The sequence below is a fragment of the Ornithodoros turicata genome, chromosome 1, assembly GCF_037126465.1.
Source record: "Ornithodoros turicata isolate Travis chromosome 1, ASM3712646v1, whole genome shotgun sequence".
Taxonomy (NCBI): Eukaryota; Metazoa; Arthropoda; class Arachnida; order Ixodida; family Argasidae; genus Ornithodoros; species Ornithodoros turicata.
In genome coordinates, this window is record NC_088201.1 from 204,927,477 (window position 1) to 204,943,982 (window position 16,506).

The 16,506-nt window shown below is 45.7% G+C and overlaps 1 non-coding gene across 1 annotated transcript; it reads left to right on the plus strand.

The window, feature by feature from the left end:
- The first annotated feature begins 10,588 nt into the window (after positions 1–10,588).
- Positions 10,589–10,661, plus strand: Trnat-ggu (transfer RNA threonine (anticodon GGU)). The gene has a single exon. It is a non-coding gene; the product is annotated as a tRNA-Thr (tRNA).
- The last annotated feature ends 5,845 nt before the right edge of the window (positions 10,662–16,506 follow it).

Below are 16,506 nucleotides of genomic sequence, written 5' to 3' on the forward strand. Positions count from 1 at the left end.
CTTTTACAGGACTGACAAACGGCGTAAGCGTTGCACAAAATTTCCTCCATCGCTGCCGATCCAGCGCCGCTAAGGCCTTGGAGACAAGCTTTGCGGCACGACGGGCCTCTTGAATATCCTCGAGGATGCCAGATCTACGAGCTTTGCGCTCTGCGCGTCGCCTATACGCCCGGAGCTTCTCAACTCGGGGACTCGTTCCATGGTGGCCAGGGATCACTTTCACACGTGAGCTGCACTGCTGCATGGCGTCCTGAAGGAGAGAAGTTACGCCCTCCGAGGACATGTCCTCGCCCATGCGGGAGGCACATTCATTGCGGAAGGATTTCCAATTGATGAGAGTGACCCACCGCCTGCGAGCACGGCCTGCACAACCGTCGAACGAAATGAAGATGGGAAGGTGATCGCTGCCTCGGCCATCAGGACCAGGAGACCATGTGAGACGTGGAAAAACATCGCTGGAGGAGACGGCAACGTCCAGAGTATCGGTTTGAAAAGTTCGGGTGAGGAAAGTGGGCGATCCATCATTAAGCAGATGCAAATGTAGGTCCTCCAAAACGTCCGCCCAGATCTTCCCCCGACGGTCTGTTTTCCTGCTGCCCCACAATGGGTGATGCGCATTTATATCGCCCAGAACAAGAAATGGGGCCGGGAGGCCTGTGAAGATCGCTCGGATCTGCGATGGCGTCACCGCAATGGAAGGGGGGATGTATACACTCACCACTGTGAAGTCCGTGCTTCCTAAACGTATCTTGCACTGAATGTAATCGAAGGGGTCATGATATGATATCACCAAGGCGGCAGTAAAGTCGTCTCGGACGCACAAGATAGTATGACTTCCAGAGGGTTTGCCCAGCGTAAAAACAGTGTATCCACTTAGATGAAAACTGTAAGGAATGTAGGCTTCGCAGATAGCTAGCACAGGTGTCTGGTACTTCAAGAGGAATGGTTTCAAATTGGGCAGCTTGTTGCGAAGCCCGCGTGCGTTCCACTGGACGAAAGTAGCCGACTTAAAGACCAACTCCATCCTTACTAGGGAAAGAGGTCCTTCAGTGCTAGGAAGGCCCTCACTTCAGCCAGCTGGGAAGCCCCTGGGAAGGCAGCTACAATCGCAGTCAGCGCAGATAGGAACAACGGCAAGATAGACCTAGTGAGGCCGTCACTCCCAGTGGCTGTTGGGATCGCTTTGGGCTGCACCTGTGCAGGCAAATCCGTTTCTCGGGGCCGGGCAGTCTCCGCATAACTACGGCGGTTACGTATGCCACTTGAGGGGACTGTTGAAGAATTCTGGTCAGCTGGCGCAGAGGGACGGACGGGAGGTCGCGAGCTTCCGCGTGCACGCTTCACTTCTGAAATGAGTGGCTTCTTTGGCTTGGAGACCGAGGGGCGCTTGAGGTCGCACGACTCATACGGGGCCTGAAACCGTCTTGAAGCCCTTGCTTTCATGACACAGCGTGTGTCTGAAGCTGCATGAGGTCCACCGCAGTTTGCGCACTTAGGTTGCCGCCTGGCAGCGCAGTCCTTGATACTATGTGGCCCAGCACACATCTTACAGCGAGGTGCGCTAGGGCAGTTGCGCGCCAAGTGTCCGAATCTTTGACAGTTGAAGCACTGTACTGGCGCCCCAGTATATTCTTGTACGTTATACTGATTAAAACCAAGAGGGACTGTCTGTGGAAGCTTCATGTGTGACTGAAATGTCAGGATAACCGTACGAAGGGGGAAGAACATGTCACTCCCATCCGGCTCGTAAATGTGCCGCACTTGTCGTCTTGCCGATATCACTCCAAACGGTTTCAAATATGTGGAGAGGTCCTCGTCACTGTAGGGGAGAGGGACATTAGAGAACTTCCCGAGGTTCATTGTGTAGGATTTTGCCACGTGCACTTCGAAGCCTGAGCCAGCCACAGACTTCAAAGCCAGGAGATTTGGCACGGCTCCCTCGGATGAGACGAAAACGCACATGCTGCCATCTTGATTGAGGCGATGCTTCCCGATGGCCTCCTGCGCAGCGGCTTGAATTTCACGTGCTACGGCATTTGGGTTCATGTTCCAGAACGACTTGCTCGGTTCTGAGAGTCGAAACACAACAGGAATGCCATCGGGTCGGTTCTTCTTGTAGGTGACCAGCTTGAAGGGGTCACCAGAGCGTTCCATTTCGATGTCGGCACGGCTGTCCTGTTGGGAGCCGTCGTAAGACTCCGTGCTAGATGACCATGCAGGTGAATGAGGAGACAAAATGGGCGTACCGTCAACGTTTGTCGTTGTTGGGGTTTTGGAATCATCGCGGCGGTCCACAGGAGACCGACTGCGTCCCAAAGACCTCTGGCCCGTCGGGGAGGGACTACACGCCCCTCGTACCGGAGGCATTCGTTGGGCGATTGCGCGCCGTGTTACTTGAGAATAATAATAATAAACAGTTGAAATTACAGAGCAGAAGAATGTACGACCGTTTTACTTGGCTTCGTCGTCGTCGTCCAAAAAACGCCCCTAGTCAATGATCATCACGAGTGACATTGTTCGAGCCTCTAATTTGTTTTCAAACGGGCGGCGTACGCCTTTTTTTAATACCCATTATGTATCTTATAAGAGGCGCAAAAAAAAAAAAAGAAAAAAGGCGTGTGCCTGCCGTTTTGAGTAAGGTCGGTCCTTATGCCGAACGATCCGCTAAGCAATGTGCATGCAACTACGCACTATCCATATTCGAAATATGCACTAAAGCCTGTATATGCTTGTACCGGGTGTCCCAGCTAAATGCAAAGTAATCTTTTAGAGCTACGACGGTGAACTAGCACAGTATCGCCTCTTGCGTCCTGGAAAAACATTAAAAAGAAAACTAGAGATGGGACGAATCCAGAATTTCTCGAATCTGAATCTGAATCCGAATCCAAGGAAAGTTCTGCGAATCCACGAATCTTACGAATCTCGAATCTGTCGAATCCTTTCTTCCAAAGGAGTTTAAAAACCCAGGGAAAGGAAAAACTCCTGTACTGAAAAGCGTAATGAAGCAGAATTTGATATCTTTGTTTAATGAAAGATACAAATTTTAGGAGGAGACATACAGTCCAGTCAGCACAAATTGTTGCTGTGACATTGCACCAATACTGCCATGCAATATTCATGTCATGTTGCTAATGACGGCTTTCGTAATGTTGCAGCAATGTTATTGAAAGCCGTCATTAGCAACATACCTCCCAGTCTTTCTAGGCGATCATTCTAACCGCTATGACACGCGAGGGCTCAAGGGCTGGGGTCGCGCTCACTCTATGGGAGAACGCCATATCGACGCCATATCGCCATGTCGAGTGTCAGCGCGCATTCATATGTGCGTGAAAATGAATTGCAATTAATTTCAAGTTGCGGTCAGATTAATCTTCTTTTAGATTATGTTGTTCACGTCCCGATCCTTTTGTCCATAGACATCTCCCATAGTGCGTCCGCAGTGTCGTCGAAGAATATGTCTCTCACAGTCTGAATTAATTCTCCCCATAATGATCACACTAGCTGTAATGTTCCCTCACTGCAGCACGTGAAACATTTTCTGAGCAACATAATCGTAATGTTTCTAAAATGCATTGTCTCAAAATGGTGCACCAACGTTGACCCAGAGGCCTTCTGGTAACATTTCATTTGTGCATGAGACGTTGCCGCAACATTTCAACACAAAATAACATTTCACGTCAAAATAAAGTTATAAACGGCGGGGTGAATGGCTCGGGAATTTCCGAGAGAGAGAGAGAGACTCTTTTTATTTGCAAACTTTGCAGCTGGGTGACACCCGTCAGGGGTCTGCTGCTCCATTTCTTGAAAGTGTTTCAATTACGCATGAATAAAATAATAGACGTACACAACAGAAAACACATGCGACAGCACACACACACACACGCACACACACACACACACACACACACACGCACGCACACACACACACACACACACACAAACAAACAAACAAACAACATGACTTGGGATGTATATATGACTTGGGATGTGAGGTACATTCCGGTGCTGCTGTGACTTATTTTTTATACGTGCTAGTGACGGGTGATGATATGAATGATATTTGTGGCTCATTAGACTAGGGTTATGATTCTCGCTTTGGGAAGTTCCGAAGATTTCATTCAGTTTTATTGGTGGGAATTACAGATAGAACAAGATCGTGCCAACGTTGTGTTACTGTTGCGCTCGGAGCGAGTGCCTCGGCAGTGCGGCATGCAAAACGTGCAACATTGCAGCAATATGTTTGTTTCAGTGTTGCCGCAATATTTTAGATGATGCCTAGAGGTAACATTTCTATTGCCCAGAGGTAGCACATTGTAACTGCGACGTTTTCTCAATGTACAATGCGCGACATTGCTTTCGCAAGAGAATCACACTGTTAGCTCTGCGCATCCTTTGAAATACAGCAGACACATTCATATAATCATAGTGTTGCAACGCTAAGACTATGTCGCCGATGGATTGATTTGTGGCCAATGCTATTTCAGCATTGCATTAAACTTGATTGCTAAACATCACATCAACAATGTAACTGCGACATTTCATCAGTGCAGCGCACCCACATTGCTTCGGAAACACAATCACACTATTAAATCTACGCATCCTTTGAAATACGGCGAAAACATTCAAACAAAGATATTGCACAAACGTTGAATTTATGTTGCTGATTAAGCGTTTTGGAAGAAATGCAATTACAACGTAGCATTGACATTGCTTGCAAAACATTGCATCAACGTCACATTACCTGAGTGTAACATATTAGCTTTACGCAATCTTTGAGAAATAGCATGAAGGTTTGAAACAAGTGCTACAACGACGAATGAGGGCATAAAACATCGCTGCAACACTTCAACGTTGAGGTAACAAAGACGCAACACATTTGCAACATCTTGTGCTGTCTGGGTAATTACTTCTTCCTAAGTTTAATGTATTGAACGCGTTGGTCACGAACTACAGGAAATACATAAAGTCAGGAGTCTGAATTCCCTCCATAAAACTAAGAGCCCATCAAAGCAAGATCGTGTTACGTTTAAACCTCTACTATCGAAGCTTTATGTTGTGGTTAGTTGCTTTCATGCAACCCACTGGACCCCTCAAAGAGTTCTAAACTGAACTCTGGCATGTCTTCGCTTCACTCTCACCATAATTCATCCTCTCATATTAACCTCTTTGAAGTGGGGTAGGGCCCTCCTGTGGCTACCACGGGGAAACATCCCATGTCATCATCCCTTCTCCTTCATTTGTTATTGTTGTTGGCTCGCCCTGCGGGCCGCCAGCCATGCAGGCTTGCATCCGCCGATCTTAAAAGGAAATGTTGTAGGTGGATTCGAAAAATTCGATTGGCTGTGGGATTCGTATTCGCGAATCTCGAATCCTTAACTAGGATTCGAGTATTCGCGGATTCGGTTGGCACATCCCTAAAGAAAAGAGAACGTCTTGCGCTTTTTGTCTAAACATTTAGGTCCGCTGGTTCCAGGTGAGCTGCAATCATTTGCGGGTTCTTGAATTCGAACGGTGAATCGCACCCTCCTGGAAATAGTCCAACTCAAAATAGCGCAGAAATCTCATTCGGTTTAAGTGGGTATAGCATTTAAAATTCTCATTTAAAGTGACCATAGTTTCCCTTTCCGAATCGACAATTTTGGACAAATACCATATTGAAAACAATGGAAATTGACAGGGTATCAATGCGGAATCACTGTAAATGTCAATGGGGATGAAGTAGAACCACATTCAATCACATCTATTGACGGTCAGTCTAGTTTACGATTGACCCAATGTGCCGCGGCAAAGATTTTCCCATTAAAGTCACCTTGAAATTGTCATTCTCGATGCACCTTTTGAATGTGCAGTAATATTCGATTCTGCTGCATCAAATAAGCGGAAAGCATGGTTTTGCTGTGACAGGAGTTACTATACGCTGTTACTGCGTGAACATTTATTCTTACCCATCTAATTAACCCCTATTCTTAATGACCCATATTCTTACCCATATAACAATGCACTAGATACGAAAATATTACAAGTGCCAGATACAAAAGTGAAGGCTACTTGAGGTGCTTTGCATAAGTGTGAATATTCACCGAGCCGTTGAAAATCGCTGCAAGAATTAGTAAACAACAGGAGTAGAAACTTGATTCAGCAATTCCATGTTTTGAAAGCATAATGTCCGTCATCAATACACAGAACGTAAATCCATAATGAGTAAATTCGTAGGGATGTATCCCCAGTGTCCGAACAGCGCCGATGAAAAAAAAAAAAAAACCTTGGAGCACCCCTGCTGGAAATATTCCAATTCAAAATGGACCAGAAATGTCATTCACAATTCTCATTGAAGGTGACCAAAATTTCTCATTTCGAATCGAGAATTTTGGACGAATACCATATAGAAAACAACAAGAATTTAGTGGTCTTCAATAAGAAATCATTGTAAATGTCAATAGGAAGGAAGTGGAACCCCAGCCCGGTCGCACCCATACGAGGCCAGCCTAGTGTCCCATTGGACAAATGTACAGCAGCAAGGATTTTCCCATGAAAGTCCTGCCTATGCATCACTTTGAAGTCCTCAACACCCCTCTCCCACTTTCCTTTTTTTTTTTTTTTGTTATAGGCGTGACGATGCCCACTTGAGTGCGGCCAACAACGGCAAGCTACCTCGACAGCCCCCAATTAAAGTCACATTGTAATTATCAACGACAATGTCATTGTCGATGCACTTTTTGAATGTGCAGTGACTATTCTGTTGCATCAGAAAGCATGTTTTCGCTGTAAAAATGAATTACACACAATACTGTTCTTGCGTCAACGTTTATTCTAACAATACAGCAGATGTGAAAATACTGCATGTGGCAGATACAAAGGTGAAAATTATTTGTGATGTTTTCTATAAGAGCTTTCTATATCCACCAAGCGGTTGAAAATCGTTAGCAAGGCATAGTAAACACCAAGAACAGAAACCTAAATGAGCACTTACATGTTGCGAAACCATTCTGTCCATCATAAACACACGTAACATAAACCCAAATGAGTTAGTTCATGGGGATGTATCTCCATGTCCGAACAGTGCCGACGAAAAAAAAAAGCTCGATGGCATAATGTTCTTCTGTGTTTCATAGGAGACTTTTAACGCCCCGTCCAACTTGCCTTTCTTGCGTGGCAATTAAGGCCATCCAGCTTCGTTGAGATTCCGTTTTGACCTCCCGCTGGCAAATGCCGAATGCCCCTATGCCAGCCACGTGGCACGAGGGTAACCTTCAAGTAATACCATTTCGAAAGATAATCCAAAAGGTGCTGGAACAGCAGCATGTCAACGTAAGTGAGCGTCGAAATATATTACATAAGCTTGCACACGGCGCGGATGGCAACACACTGACTGCACGGTCCTCCCATCAGCGGCCGTAGTGTCTGCGAGCAGGGGTAAAAACATGCATAGCGGCGTTGAAAAACGCGAATGCTTGACAAATCGACTAGTTAGCTTGGACACGGATAAAATCCTCGAAATCAAGCACGAATGACGCAGACTGCTTCTGAGCGACCGTGCACATCCTAACGCTCCAACATTTCGCGAGAGACTGGTTAATCCGTTGACCGTCCACATACTATATCCACTGAATCTTGTGCGGAATGCATTAACAATAGCTTACAGTAAGAGGTGTAATACCAAGGTACCACGGTATATGTATACTTTTGAGCATAATATGTTCACAAACGTTTGAAATAACGCGAACCATTTTCAACTCGCACGAACGACTATGTGGTGCGGTACAGAGGTGTATCACAACGCGTCCTCTTAGTGCAATCGCGGCCGGCGGTCTGCTCGCCTCCTCAGTTCATTTGTTCGGAATACATTTTAATTTCAAATTTTCATTCAAATTTCACTTGCAATACGATTCCTGTTCTGGAATTTCATTTGTTTGAATTGATTCGAACTGGTTCATACTCAACACCAACGAACTGCGTTCTTAGTAATCATATATTATTCCTTAATTTGACAGTGATAATGCACCGTTGGTCACCATTACACGCGTTCCTTCAGCAACTGACTTCTTCATTATTGTAGTGGCGGCAATGCAACATGTTGGATCCCATTAATCCAATTGGAAAGCAGTTCCTCATTGATACACATTAGACCAGTTCCTCATTCCTTCTATTGGTGCAGTCTGTAATACACAACATGTCGGATCTCATTAAATCAATTGGAAATCAACATTTCTCATTGACACCTACTGAACCAATTCCTTGAATTGGTTCCTTACTTCGTGGATGTGGTCTTCGCCACAGAACACGGCGGATCCCGGTTTCGCCCGAAGGCAGCTTCCCTGCTTTAACTTCCAATTCAGTCGATGAGAAAGAGTTTACTTTCACAGGTTGAACGAATTGACAGTCTGATTTCTCATTGAATCTCATTAAAATTTCGGGAAGAAATGATTGAGATCGTGCCTACTATTTCCAGCAGGGTTTTGTACAGAGAATGAGCGTCGCGCTAACGTTGCCCCCTTTTGTTGTTGTTCGGTCACCAATGAATGTGCGCTATAGAAACGCACAGAAAAATGTTCTTGACTCACCCATACTCACTCACCCACTTTCACTCCCACTTTCACACACCCGCTCAACGTTTTTTGATGAGTGCATTTCCCACGCGGAATCTGGATGTAAAACATCCTGCGAAAACGTTGTGCAGTGCACATTCCTTATCCCGTAATTTTTGTACCGAGAATCGGTGTATCGCTATAACGTTCCCCTCTTTGCCGTTGGCCGGTCAGCGAGAAAAGTGCCTTATATTTACGTAGTGCGAGGCCACGCGTTGAAATTTCATGTGTAACCTACGTAAATTTGAAGTCACAGCTTTGCATTCCACGTTCCACAACCATACTCAACGTCGGATTTGATGGGCCTTTTGGGCTTCGGTGGAACGTCGTTTCAATGTCCGCGCAGACACGGTTGCAGGTAAGCGCACTGGAACGACAGAATGAAACTTTGAGCGACAGCCATAGCTGAAAGTCAACGAAAGTGCCTAAGCAGTGTATGGTAAATATTCTGCTTTTATGTTTTTAATCCGCCTTCTCCCAACTCTCTGCTACTGTCGTTCTCCTCCGTTTTCTCTGAGCCTCAGGACTCATGAACTGCATGTTGGTATAGTGCATCTTCTTCCTTTTTGTATTTCTTATTTTTTCTTTCTTTGGAATAGCAAGACGGCTCTTTGCCTGGCTAACCTCTCTTTCTTTTTTAATCAACATATCCCCCCCTCCTGTACTCCAAGCGGCTTCGGGCATTGCACTCGTACTGATCCTAACATACCGCGCTTGTTACAGGGGCCTCGATAGCAACCACTAATCGGGCACCATTTCCATGCTACGATCTCAGAAGCAGGATGTACAGTAGCAGCCCACAACGCAGATTACCACAACTTTCCGGCTGTTTCGATAAACACTCAATACAATCCATGAGAATGAGCGGTCCTAAAATATGCGGCCACTTCCTTGAAATAATGAGCGGCGTTCAAGCGCATTCGATATCAAAACTGCGGATGTCTGAGCGCGTTCTGTACATCCTGTTTTCCACGGCGAGCTGCCTTAGTTTCACATAGCGTTCGTCGGCATACTTGATAGATTCGTGGCTTTGCGTTATCGAGACAACCCTGACCATAGGGTAGATGCAGATAAATATGCAGTAAAAACTCCTGAAATATACATGCAAGTACGCACTAAGCATGTTCGAAATATGCAGTGGGAACCTGAGTATACATACGCATATATGCAATATTGAATGGTGAGTGTTTAAGAAAAGACGCCTGTATAGTGGGATTCGAACTCGCACCCTCTGATTGTGGATGGCAATTGGACGTTGTAAGGCATCTGTTGTCTTTGTCCGTCTATGCTTGACTGCCTCATTCACCGCAACGTTATGGGGAATGTTTTCCTTTGTTTTTGTTATGAAAGCCATTGAATACAAAGCCCAAACCTGAGCATTTTATCGGGGATGACCCGGTAAAATAAAGCAGTTTTCGTTATTAACACACATTCTGCAACCGCAGGCGTTTAGACAACCATGAAAACAACGCCGAGGCGATAAATGATGTGACGTTTCAGAAATTTTCTCGAATGTATTGGCTACTTTCCTATTTTCGCCACATTTGGGCGGTTGCAGTGTGTGACTCGTTGTACCTATAAAAGTACCAAGCTTATATCACGGGAGAGCACATTTCACGAGGAACAAAATGGCGTACTACTCATCAGAATTTTTTCCACGGATGCTACGCAGAACGGACAGTAAAGCCAACGACTGGCAAACAAGAGAGAACTGATGTTCCGGGGCTGGAACAGCATAGAAAGGACAAACACATACAAAGCCTCAAATTGCCTAAGAAATTTCTTAGGCAATTTGAGGCTTTGTATATGTTTGTCCTTTCTATGTTGTTCCAGCCTCAGAACATCAGTTCTCTCTTGTTCAACAGTTGCCGCTTGCGTCGATCCCGTCGTATGAATTTGTGTATAATTGAGCAAAAATGTCACAGTGAAAGGAGGATAAGTGAGAGAGTGTGGCTGGTTTGTCCCTTCAGATGACGCACCCTTGGAAGTCGCTGAGAAGGCGTGTTAGCTTAGCTCAATTGGTAGAGCTCTGGACCGGTAATCCAGAAGATGTGGGTTCGAGTCCTACAGCTGGCTAACCTTCTCAGTGACTTTCATCTTTCATCGACTGGCCAAGTTTGCCATTTTTTTTACATATAGTTTGGATTTCGTAGATCGTTTCTATACACTTCAGTTCACTTCACTCTATGTAGACAACAAGAATAAAAATGCGAATGCTTTTTTTTTCGGGCGTCGCCTTTACGCCAGGGGCGAGGAAACTTCGAGAAAATGAAAAGTGCGTTAAAAGCGAATTCTACCTGACTTTTTTTTTTGTTCTCGACAACGGATCGGTATAGAGACATGAAACAAACGGCTTTCGTCAGCTAGAGATATCAGCCAAGAAGATATTAATTTTTTTCAAGGAAAATCTGAGACCACGTCCAGACCAGCCTGCCGTATCTCACGTGGTATCAAATGCATCCTAAGGCAACAAACACGGAGGTACAACGGTACAACGCACAACACACAGGTACAACGAGACACAGCTGCTGCTCTCAAGTAACATATTCAGTTTTGATGTATATATATATATATATATATATATAGAACAAATAGGTTAATATATCAGACGGCTACGAAGTTGAATAAAAGTGAAATAATAAGACTTGGACTACAGATTACAGGAACGTTAACAAAAACTAATTTATTTAATGGGCAATTTAACACATATATTAAAAAAAGAATGGTCGACGTTTCGACAGTGGCACTGTCTTCGTCAGGACAAAAGAGGTACAAGGGTTGCATATTGCTTAAATAGGTTTCTTGGGTGACGTCACAATCGGTGCAAGTATGCCACGTGGCAGTTGTTTGAGTCATATTCTGGAACATTCCGCAAGGTCAAGTCCGGGTGGTGATGTCATCTTTCTTGGGGAGCCAGCTCAGGGTGAGCTGTACTGAGGCCATAGCTGAAAAGAAAACAAAGGAAAATAAAAGGAAAAAAATGGGAAAGTATATCCCATCTAGACGACCAGATTCCTTACTGTTGAAAGTACACCGGGATCTTCGTTAATGATTGATTGGAATTTGTAAATGAGGTAAGACTCGCGTTGTTCCCTGCCTCTATCGGAGCTAAAGTTTGATTGAAGAATAAAAAGGGCAACGTCATTTATTGAATGACCAGGCTGGTTGAAATGACGAGAAACAGGAAGATTTGGCTTTTTATTAACGTCCGACCGGTGGTTGTTGAACCTGATCCGAAAAGATGTTTTGGTTTGACCTACGTATTGTGCTTGACACGCGTTGCACTGAATGGCATAAATGACGTTGGATGAATTGCAGTCAAAGTCACCATGAATTTTGACGAAGAAATTAGAATTTGTGCTGTTAAGCACGTGGGCACTTCGCATTAGTTTGCATATTTGACATCTGCGGCCATTGCACGGGTGGCAGCCTGCCGTCGGACTTGTTGGTCGGTTGACTTTGGAGCTGACTAGATTATCGTGGAGGTTTTGCGAGCGCCAGTAGGTCACACGTGGCGGTTCCGGGAAGATTTGTTGCATGCGCTCTGACTGACAAAGAATACTGTGGTGGCGATTAAGTATACTGTTGATGTTGGAAACATTATTGTTGAATGTTACAACGAGGTTGACGGAACCATTGTCTGATTTGCGGTTGCGGTTTTGGAACAGAGCTTTGCGATCTGCCCTGCGGGCCTTCCTTATTGCGTCCTCAACTAAACTGGGTGGGAATTGGCGACTGATGAATGTTTGCTTGAGTTGGTTCAAATTTCTATCCAGATCACTGTCGCTGGAACAGATGCGTCTATAACGAAGTGCCTGGCTGTAGGGGATAGCAAGTTTAGTGTGCCGCGGGTGGCAACTCTTGAAAGCTAGGTACTGCTGGGAGTCCGTAGGTTTACGGAACAGGTCCGTAGTTAGGACCCCGTCCGTTAACTTTACCTGGACATCTAAGAAGTTAACAGTTAGAGCTGAGTAAGAATGGGTGAATTTGATAGACTGATGTGCTTGGTTAAAATTGTTAATGAATATATTGAGATTGTCCTCCGAATATGGCCAAACCATAAAGATGTCGTCCAGAAAACGCTTGTACAACGTCGGCTTTTTCTCGCATTGGAACAGAAATGCCTCCTCCAGATTACCCATAAAGATGTTTGCATAATTTGGTGCCATCTTAGTGCCCATAGCCGTGCCACTGACTTGCAAGTAATGTTTACCATCAAATTCAAAGTTGTTATTTTTCAGAATAAGGTTAAGGAATGTGAATAGAACACAAGGATCGTATGAGTTGTCCGAATATTTTAAAAACGCCCTTTGAGCTGCAGCAATGCCATCTTCGTGGGGGATGTTGGTATAGAGGGAAGAAACGTCTAGCGTGACCAGCAAACTTGAGGGAGGAGGTTGGCACTGACTTAATATTTCCAGGAAGTGATTTGTAACTTTAATGTAGGATGGAAGTTTTGGGGGTATATCTTTAAGAAGATAATCTACAAAGCTGGAAATATTTTCGGTAGCTGTACCGTTACACGAAACTATCGGGCGCCCTGGGTTCCCAGGTTTATGGATTTTGGGGAGCATGTAAAATCTGCATGGCACGGGATCTCTAGGGAATAAGTACTCGTACAGGGTGGTGTCTATCTTTTTGCTGGTTTTCAGGTCTTTCAAGCTACGGATAACATTAGCAGTGATCTGTTCCGTAGGGTCAGCTTCGAGGACTTTGTAAAATGATGTGCAAGATAACTGCCGAATGCCCTCGTTAATATAATCAGTTTTGTTCATTACCACAATTGCACCACCTTTATCAGCTTCTTTTATGACCAGATCATCACGTCTTTGAAGGTCGGAAAGGCTACGGTGTTCAGCTGGCGATAAATTGGACTGTGATTTACGATTGGATGAATGGCCGTACGCGTTAATAATATCCTTTTGGACTGCACGAATATACATATCCAGGGCTTTATCACGGTTACCGTCCGGTGTAAAACTGGACGGCTGTTTGAAAGGGTTGGAGTCTGACTTAGGCTTGTCATGAAAGTATTCTTTGAGGCGTAAGCGGCGAGCGAAGTTATCTAAGTCTATGTGAAGTTGATATTCATTTAATTTATTGTTGCTGGGACAATATGAGAGGCCATGGCTGAGTAAAGATATTTCGGAATCTGTGAGAATATGGGATGACAAGTTAACGACATTATGAGACTTGGGGCTTTCGGCATTACCGGGATCAGTGGAGGCGGCGTCTTGATTTTGATTAATAATGGTGGGCTGATCCTGTGATGACGTACTAGTAATTTGGACAATACTTATCGGGCGACTATCCTGAAACGTTGTTTTAAGCCCAGTAGGGGCAACCTGGCTAACTCCGTCCCTGGCGAGCTTTTTGCGTTTACTGCAGTGCACGGCTTCTTCCCTGTTCTCAGCGAAGCGTGCTAAATCTGAGTTATGGTTGTCACCAAGAGCGGTTTTATCGCGAATAATTTTAGCTTCCTGAGAAAATTGGCTGATAGCGTCATCACAATGGGATAACAACACATCGATTAACGCGGTGGAGGCATTGTTGATAATCTCGTTCCACTTATTTTGGTGTTCATTTTTAAGGGGGAAAGTAGGTTTAAGCTCGATTGCAAGCCCCTTTGGAATTTTGTTGTGTTGCTTATAGAGTTGCAAACTTTCACGATGAGAGCTATACCGTATGGACTTATCAGTTAGTTTTCTAAGTTTAAAGAAAGCATGGGCGCTAGGGGATGGTTGAGGGTCAAAGTTGGAAAGAGTACGCTCACCGGCGGTTAGTCAATCCTGTCTTGATGGTCGTGGTGTCCGTCCTCGCTGTCGCTGTTCCAAGATGGTGGCTTCCTGTGGAGTTGGCCACACCGGGTCCGGGACGGCGGAGGAGTCAGGTCGACGAGGTGGCAGTCGTCGTGCGAGTCGTGGTAGCAGGTTCTGCAGGTGACGGCTGATCATCCGAACTCCTTCGAAGTTTGGATGAAGTCCGTCTGCAGCCAGGACCTGGGTGGGACGTAGTCGGTAGAATCCGCGGTCCAGGTAGCAGAGGTCCGCGGTGTTCCGGCACAGCTGGATCAATCGACGGTTGAACTCGAAGGCCCGCGGGTTACACTGGAACTCCCTGCGCCTGTCAATGAAGGGTCGTCGTCGGTTATATGATCGAGGAAGGACGAGGGTACAAACCACCATGTCGATTCCTCCTCGAGCTCGTATCTTCTCTAGTAGTCGTTGGTAGTGAGAGATAGCCTGCTGCGGTCCAGCGCACGGCATGTCGTTCGTCCCACAATGCAGGACGACGACGCGAACGCTCGGCGGCAGCTGGTCGACCTCCTCAGTGAAGTCCAGGATTCTTGCTCCGCTTCGGGACACGAACATCGTTGGCATCGATCGGGACCTGAAATCAAAATGGTGATAAAGGTATTTTGCTTGAGAATCTCCAAGAACAGCAACTGTAGGAGCATAAAATGGATACTTCCTGACAATCGGTCCAGGTCTTCCAGCAGCCATCGTAGAAAACAGAACAAATAGGTTAATATATCAGACGGCTACGAAGTTGAATAAAAGTGAAATAATAAGACTTGGACTACAGATTACAGGAACGTTAACAAAAACTAATTTATTTAATGGGCAATTTAACACATATATTAAAAAAAGAATGGTCGACGTTTCGACAGTGGCACTGTCTTCGTCAGCACAAAAGAGGTACAAGGGTTGCATATTGCTTAAATAGGTTTCTTGGGTGACGTCACAATCGGTGCTTTGAAAGTATGCCGAATTTACCTCTCCTGAAAGTGGGGAAAACGTCACCCAGACACGCTCAATCAGGTAGCCCCTTTGGTGAGGACAAGTCGAATCAGGAAGCGGCTGGAGGGCCTTTGGTAACTATCGGGCGGATCAGACGGCGTTTGCAGATCGCGGAGAGTCTGCGATCGGCGTGTAGAATGTCACTTCTGAGTTAGCCTCGGACATATCATAGGGCCAGTGGAATATAGCACTGTGTTCCACCGTGTGGACTCACCTTGGTATTCGAAAGTCGGCGAATTTACGGGGAACTTTTTTGGGATGTGAACGTGAAGAAGACGATCCCGAAGCCAATCGCTTGCGCTGCGTTCCCACTGGTGTGCTTGAAGTACGTCATCCTGATGTTACTGTCGCTGGGGCTTCCTTGGCTGCGGAGGGAGTGCGACACTTTGGAGCTCGTCTATTTAATATGTAGGCTCTTTTCTGAAGAGAAACTTCGCCGAGACTGTGAAGCGGTGCCGAACATTGCTGTCTCTATAACAAACCCTAGACCGGGGGACAAAACACACACACACACACAACGACAACACATGTTATGGATCTATACCACCAGCTCGCTTGCTACCTCTCTGTGATGCGGCAGTCTGTGAGTCAACCAACGTGACAATGGGTCGGTTCACTATGCCTACAGTGGACGCGGACGCCAGAGCCCTCAGGGTAGTTTGGATACAAGCTAGCATGAGACAGAATCAAACAACGTTGTAAGCAGAAACTTTACTGTGAGCATAGGTCGAGACCCTGGGCCTGTAGCTTGTACTTGGAGCACGTCGCACGCAGACCCAGCAGAAGTAACTCTTGGCGCAGACAACGCAACGCCAGCATCCAATCAATACTCCGAGCTAGAGGCAGGAATCTGGTGGCCAGAACAGCAGCCGGAACCAAGAACCCGGAACCAGATATGAATCCGAACCAAGAGCCGGGCGGTAGAAATCGAAGCCGGTGCAGACTGTCAGGCCGAAGTCTTTTTCCTCGCAGAACCCAATCCCGTGCACTTCTGTCCGTGCCCCTTACATCACACACTCTGCAGGCTTTTCCTCCGAGCTTCTTCTTGGCCCAGTTGTGACCACAACTATAACACTCTACTTAATTACTCTATTACTCTAATTAGTGTCTCGTTCTCATAC